The 6,000-nt window shown below is 40.3% G+C and overlaps 2 pseudogenes; both read right to left on the reverse strand.

The window, feature by feature from the left end:
• LOC147426163 (uncharacterized) overlaps nt 1–1,561 on the reverse strand; it is a 174,020-nt pseudogene extending 172,459 nt beyond the window's left edge.
• Nucleotides 1,562–1,959: 398 nt separating this feature from the next.
• On the reverse strand, nt 1,960–5,191 carry LOC147426164 (uncharacterized; annotated as a pseudogene).
• Between the last annotated feature and the right edge of the window lie 809 nt (nt 5,192–6,000).

Consider the following 6,000-nt stretch of genomic DNA (forward strand, 5'->3'; position numbering starts at 1 on the left):
GATGGAAACATAAAATAGTGGGGGAAAATGAAGTGTAAGATGAACTCTCACTAGTCATCAAAGGGGTTGACACGCGAAGGCATGTCACCCACATCATCAACATCAAGAGAGGTGGAGGCCCCCTCTCTGCTTCGCTTTTTAGGGCGAAGTAATGGTTGCACATAATCTGAAATCAAAGTGTCGTCACTGTCGACTGCTGCACACACCCGCCTTGTGCTTAAGCATGCTGCTAATACGGGTGATGTACCACATCCCAACTCCAAACAAAGACCTCCAGGCCTACAAAGAAGCTCCACAAAACATGCAATAAAAGAATGACTTCGTTGCAAGCCACCACGCCATGGCTCCCCGGATGATGATCTCGCTAGAGAAGACTCTGGAAGATGGTGCATCATGTAAGAATCCAAAGGTTGCATGCCAAGTCGATTGAATAGAGGAGTGCTCTCAACCACAAAGCAAGGTGGTTGCATGCCAACCGTATGCACCATAAGTAAGAGAGAACAACGACACTACACCACCACATAGACAATTAGAACAATAAAAATAACAATAACACACCAAAATGAGAAACAAAGAAGTTAATTATGTAGAAGAGCATTACCTCAATCCGACCAACAAAGCTATTACCATAACCATAAGCTCCATGATGAAGGACTACAATGCGACGATGAATAGTCATCTCTGATGCACGACAAAATCTCTCAACCCAGCCAATGGTATCTCTTGCAAGAGGTTTCTAAAGTCACAATAGAAAACATACAACAAAAATATCAACAAGTATTGTATAAAATTAAGATTGAAGCACAAACCTGTCATAGAGACCATGATCAACAACCACCCAGAGTCTGACAAAGTAGAATATGCAAGTTGCATGCCTGCACGAACATGATCCTCACTACAAACATCCCAAAGGGGTACAACAGGGGAGGCTAAGTGGGAACCACCAAAGGGAAGATCCAAAAAAATAAAATCAGCAGCCCATGCGACTGTTCTCCCACCACGCACGCACAAGGTCCCATCAAAGCGTGCAGATCCCATGTGCTCATGAACATGAATTCATGTCGGATGTCGAACACCGGCCCTAAAATCAGCCGCAATGGCTATGTAGTCCCTAGAAATGGCCATGCATCGTGAGTCAGACAATGAGGACAGAGAAGACAAGGGAATATCAACGATGTAGACAAAAGAAATGGTTTTCTTTGCAACAATCTCCCCATGAGCTACTGCAATACAAGAGGCTAAACAAAGTGAATTAACTCCAATAAATGAACATACAAACGTCTGCATCGTAAGTGATAGCTCACCATGCTCTCGCTCCATGTTTTCATCCACCCTAGTCTCAACAATCACCTCCTTTCCCTTGTGAGTAGTATTTGTAGCTTAGAAAAAGCAATAAAACACAATATGACCAGTATGTAAAACAAATAAGTCAAGAAAGAAGAGAGTTTAAAGATCTTCAACAAATCATGGTTCAGTCTGTTTTGAGTAACCATTTACTTGATATTACCTCATTCACTCTAGGAGGTAGAGGCACATCGACGGATGCGCCACCAACTCTCATGGTATCGTGAAGCTCTCTCCCTCTCGCCAATACATGCCCAGAAGCCATGTCTATCCACCATGGGCATGTCTCCATCTCCCAAGTAGTGAGCTTATGTATGGAAGGGGAGTACATGCATTCTTCCCCAGTAGATAGTTGTGCCCACTGCTTAGCTAAGAATGGAATCCCTGGAAGAAAGCCTTTTTCAACCAAGGATAATAGAAATCTAAAACAATCAAACAAAATAACATCACTACAAACTTTGTAATTATGAAAAGCTTGAAATAAAAGTATGATGAGCTTGACCTATAGGCTAGCCGTTGAGATGCCATGCGTACTGTGTCCACTTTCTTCATAGCTTTCTTGTCAACATCTTTTGTCTTAGCTTCAAGAGAGGTTTCCAAAGGAAAAAGATAGGGTCATGCTTCAAACTTGAGCTCCTCAAAGTAAGAGGCAAGAGAGCAATCATGAGGCAACAAAATACCACCAACAATGTTGATTAAGTCCTCCACAAACTTTGTGGCTCTCTCAAATATCCTTTGTAGAAGGCCTTCTCTACGAATCCAACTACATAACAATGAAGATGAGGAAAAACTAAAACAATCACAAAAAACTAGCAATCGTACATCAAAGATTCTTGAATGTCAAAAGAAACTTCACTTACATGCGATACACATGATCTCCTTTCTTTAAACCATAAGATGCTCTAGTAATCTTGTCTGCCTCAAGCAAGGAAACCCATAATAGTTTGCTCAAGACAGGAGCATCATGCATAGCAATCAAGTTCAGCTTCTCAAGCGTAGCCCAACTATCAGGACCCCACTTGAGTGCAAGAACTCGAACCATCCAATCCGGTCCAAGATTCGGATCAACAATATTTAGTAACTGCAGTATTTGAGCAACGAGTAAAAAACCGAGTTTAAACATCTATTACACTATGTGCAAATACCTAAACAAAAATATTTCAACCACCTTTCCAACACGCTCTCCATATTTGAGTGCTAAATCATTCAATATCTTCTCCTCCTCTTTTATAAGTTCTTCATTTGTCAATGTTTGCCTAGCTTGCTCTATTCTTTGGCTCAATTCCTTGGACATTTGAACCTTCAACACATACTTAAAAATAAATAATTTGCAAAAAAACAAGCACATACTCTTTGGCTCAATTAATTGGATATTTTATCCTTCAATACACAATTGAAAACACATAATTTTCAAAAAAACCAAACACGAGATCTTTCTTAAAAATTAGGCCAAAGACACTTACATCGTATAAGAGATTTCCCAAGTATCGACGAGTAAGTGGATACCAAGGCTCCACACCCTTCGATTATTTCTTACGTACTGCAGCAATCAACTTTTGATCTTTTTCTGGAAGCCCTGTTACATAATCTTCATGATCTGCTGCACAAATGTGGGAGCAGTTGACAAGCTCATCCCTAAGATGGGTGACCACAAGAGCATGTGTGTTCATGCTATTCCAAGTTCATATACAATACATACATAGTCAAAAACATAACGTAGACATTTTTTGATAGAATATATGGAAAGTCATAAAACTTACAAATTCATTCTTTGCAAGCTACTAAGAAGAGCTATCTTTGGCACTCGTGTAGGTTCAATAACTGTACAAAGCACACTACAATGTTTCTCTCGATCAGTGGAGAATCTCTCTTTAATAGCATCCGTCCAAGCGACTGTTCTATGATTACCCTCCCAAACGTAGAACATTTTATTAGAAAGGGCTTGAAGATTTGGTCTTTTAGAAAGCTCAATTTCAAACTCTTTATGTATATCAACCCATATTGGGTCCCATGAAGTAAGAAGGTCCTCTACAAAATAGATAAGCATAGACATAAAAGCATACTCAACTACTATTTATGAGAACAACAAAAAACACAGTAGAAACAGAAAGTAGAAAAGATCAAAGTGGAGAAAGGAAACACCTGTAACATAAGCTTCCTCCTTCTTGCAATTCCAAATTGAAACAGTAAAAGCTCCTTTTTCTTGCATATAGCCCTCCTTTGCAAAAGCAGATTTCAATCCACTAACATCATCTCTTAAGCCTCTCACCCTTGCATAGGGGATCAATCGACATAAAGGAATCGGTGGACAATCAAAACAACTAAACATGCGAGTACATTGAAGAATATCTTGTCCTCTATGCATGTATAGCTTGTGCTCATCCCCTGTCCCAGTATCCATTGCTACTTCAGCTCTTACAACATAAGGCACTATTTGTAAACATTCCTCTTGTGGAGCAAGAGATTCATCAACTTCATTTATGGAGCCAAGCCCCAAGTCTTGACTTTTCATCTCCTCTTCTTGTGTCTCCAAACCTTCTGTCATATCAGTGACAGATACTGCACTTATTTGATCACTGCTCTCTAATATACCTGAAGCCTAAGTTGAAGAGAGTCGTCTCCCTCTGCGACCTCGTCCACGAATTGAAGGACTTGCAAAACACAACAAAAACCAATTTATTTACTTCACTGAAACTACCTCTAGGACTCCATGCCGACGCGGATGCCTAGAGTCAATTTAAAAAATCAAAAACTTTATTTATTGATCATCCACCAAAACATCCAAGTCGGCATGGATAACAAGAGGCAGCTAACAGATTTAAAGAAAGCATGCATAATTATAAAATTTCATCTTGAGAAATTCCTTCTAGCCATCCATGTCGGCGTGGACATCTTGAAGGAGCTTACTGAGAATGAATCATTGCAAAAAAAAATTGTCCTAAGAAACTCTCTCTAGCCATCCACGTCGACGTGGATGGCTAGAGACAGTTCTTAGAGAAGCTATGCAACTCTGCAAATCTCAAGACAAAGCGTATCTATAGCTAAATTCACACATTCAAAAATTCCTTCTAGCCATCCTCGCGGCGTGGATGGCTACAGCCAGTTCTAACAGAAGCTATAAAACTCTGAAAACATTTGTCCCTAGAAACTCTCTCTAGCCATCCACGCCGACGTGGATGGCTAGAGACAGTTCTTAGAGAAGCTATGAAACTCTGCAAATCTCAAGACAGAGTGTATCTATAGCTAAATTCACACATTCAAAAATTCCTTCTAGCCATCCACGCCGGCGTGGATGGCTACAACCAGTTCTAACAGAAGCTATAAAACTCTGAAAACATTTGTCCCTAGAAACTCTTTCTAGCCATCCACGTCGGCATGAATTTCTATAGACAGTTCTAAGAGAAGCTGTGCAACTCTGCAAATATCAAGAGAGAGCGTATCTATAGCTAAATTCACACATTCAAAAATTCATTCTAGCCACCAACGCCGGCATGGATGGCTACAGCCAGTTCTAACAGAATTTATGAGACACCATCAATCACAAAAGCAATAGAGGGTATGCAGTAGTTTGGTTTATCCAAGAGATTAGGCTAAGAATGCATCTCTCCTGTACTTTAGTTTAGCCTTCTGTAATGTGTAGAAAGCTTTAGGACAGGTTTCTGTATTCTTAAAAACTGTCAATAATTAAATTAAAACTAGTACCCTTACAAAACCTTACAAAACTTCATCTTAAACATTGAAAAAAAAACTAGCTGTAGCCATCCACGCCGGCGTGGATGGCTACAGGTAGTTTACAAAGGTACCTGGCAGGAGGCTTTCGAGCCGAGGAAGACTCCCTTCTCCCCATGACGATTTCTATGCGAACTCCGAGCTTGACGATTCGTAGTGGTTAAGGCGCATATGCTGTAGAGAAGATTGCTTGCTACAAAGAAGATTGCTTGAAGGTTGAAGATTGCTTGCTACAGAGAGTATATGGCCTCAAAGGGCGTAACTTGAGAGCAAGAGAGGGCTGAGGTTTGCGGCAGGAGGTTTGAAGGCAAGAGATGGCGCAAGAGAGGGCTGAGGTTAGCGCATTAGATTGTTGTGGTTTTGGCCTTACACAAGACGCTAACGCAGGGCCTGAATAACGTTTTTTAATGCAAGAAAGAAATTGAAAAATCGCATTATTTATAAAAAATCAAATCTTTTTGTTACACTTTCACTGCATTGTTCGGGGAAAGTGTCCGCTTAAAATAACTATTGTAAAATTCGGACAAATGCAATTAATCCTCCAAGGCAATGTACTTTGTCCCATATATTATCTCAAATGAGTCCTACTTTGTAGTATGTCTGATCCAAGAGTGGGGGAGACCCTCAGCTAGAGCTTTCCTTCGATTACACATACAACTAATTTGACCTTGTTTTATGGAACTTTGAAATCTATCTCAAACTAACCTGGGTGTCGAAGGCACATGTACAACTATTTGCATCCCTCACCATATTACCTGTTTGGGGCATAGTCCCAATGCTGGTAGATTAGCTTAGTGCTCACATATCCCGATCTGTAGTGTAAATTGGGCTTGCAAATTAAATATTCCCAATCATAATACCATGGGACCTTGATTTTCAAGCTTAAAAATCTCTAACGCTTGCCGACCATATCTGACGCTTGCCAGC

The sequence above is a fragment of the Adiantum capillus-veneris genome, chromosome 24, assembly GCF_014529385.1.
Source record: "Adiantum capillus-veneris isolate H3 chromosome 24, ASM1452938v2, whole genome shotgun sequence".
NCBI lineage: Eukaryota > Viridiplantae > Streptophyta > Polypodiopsida > Polypodiales > Pteridaceae > Adiantum > Adiantum capillus-veneris.